This window comes from Triplophysa rosa, linkage group LG1 (assembly GCF_024868665.1).
Source record: "Triplophysa rosa linkage group LG1, Trosa_1v2, whole genome shotgun sequence".
NCBI classification, from domain to species: Eukaryota; Metazoa; Chordata; class Actinopteri; order Cypriniformes; family Nemacheilidae; genus Triplophysa; species Triplophysa rosa.
In genome coordinates, this window is record NC_079890.1 from 38,977,089 (window position 1) to 38,977,303 (window position 215).

Genomic DNA, 215 nt, shown 5'->3' on the forward strand with positions numbered 1-215 from the left:
CTGACTTTGTACTTACCAGTTGTTTGTGGAGTTACTTACCGGCGGATGTTACCAGTTGTTTGTGGAGTTACTTACCTGCGGATGTTACTAGTTATTTGTGGAGTTACTTACCCGCGGATGTTAGCAGTTATTTGTGGAGTTACTTACCTGCGGATGTTACCAGTTGTTTGTGGAGTTACTTACCTGCGGATGTTACCAGTTATTTGTGGAGTTAC